We start from the raw sequence: 1182 nt of genomic DNA, 5'->3' as shown, positions 1-1182 counted from the left end.
TGTATTTGCTGTATTGAAATATCTTAAGTTATAAGACTAGAAGTACAGAGTTACAGAGCATTAATTTTAACACTTAGTTATGTATATAAGTATGGACTTTTAATGAACTCAGGGAAAATAAGTATTTTTGTCTTTACATTTGCTACTGACAACTGAATCTGAACAGTTTTGCTAAGCATTAATAGATCAGAAAGAAAAATAAAAATCAAACTGTTTATTGTTACTTCTTTGCTGTTTGGTAGCATTTTAAACACAGGCTTCGATCTTCAAAGTACCCTGGATTTAGTAGAAAAACCTTTAAATGAAGTTTTGTACAATAAAAACATCTTGGCAGTCAAAATCTAGACTGTAAAAATAACCAATAACGTGCAAAACATACTTTTCTCAAAACATTTAATTTTGAACAAATCACCAAACTATGCAAATGCAGAATGTAAACAGCATTTCAACTCCACCAAAGGAGTCGTCATCAAAGGTGTAAAAGTCACGTCACATCACTAGGTACTGTTCACTTTTTTAAACATGAGACAATTAAAAACTAGTGTCCACAATAAAGATCAGAAAGTCTTCAAACTTGCAGCGAGGAGAGTATGATCGAGACCTGGAACCGGATTTGTATCCTCCAAGACTGTCTTTGTCTTGAGCAGCTCTACATCCTCTTTTTCCTCCACCTCTTCCTCTGTATGACCTGCTGTAGTAGACCCGATCATCGTATCCATGATCATATCCTCTGTCATAGTAATCACGGTGGCGTGAGCTGCCATAGGTGGTGGTGGTGGCCATAGTTAGGTCTCCCCATATAAATTACCGGTGTTGAAGTATGTGGTCTTTTTGTTACAAAGAAATCAACTCTGATCCTACGATCACACTCGTTAGCTTCCTTAATATCACGTACATTTTCAAAATATACAAAGGCAAATCTTCTAGAACTTCTAGATTGCTGGTCATCTACAATGGACACACCAGCAATGGGCCCATACTTAGAGAACACTTCTCTTACATCTCGCTTGGGGTTTTTAACCCGAAAACTCCAAGACAGTTTTGGGATCAGGATTTGCCCAATTCCCATCATGACGCCGGAGAGTAGGTTGTGCTGTCTGTGATAATCTCGACTGTAAAACCTGCTACGGTCCCTGGGACCATCAAGGGAGAAGAGCGGAGTGCAGGACCCTACCCATGATG

General features: G+C 38.5%; 1 pseudogene; it reads right to left on the bottom strand.

The window, feature by feature from the left end:
* Positions 1–531: 531 nt before the first annotated feature.
* The window catches only part of LOC102812422, a 33618-nt pseudogene continuing 32967 nt past the window's right edge, over positions 532–1182 (bottom strand).

The sequence above is a fragment of the Chrysochloris asiatica genome, unplaced genomic scaffold (genome assembly GCF_000296735.1).
Source record: "Chrysochloris asiatica unplaced genomic scaffold, ChrAsi1.0 scaffold00106, whole genome shotgun sequence".
Lineage (NCBI taxonomy): Eukaryota > Metazoa > Chordata > Mammalia > Afrosoricida > Chrysochloridae > Chrysochloris > Chrysochloris asiatica.
This window is presented reverse-complemented; position numbering and strand designations above follow the sequence as displayed.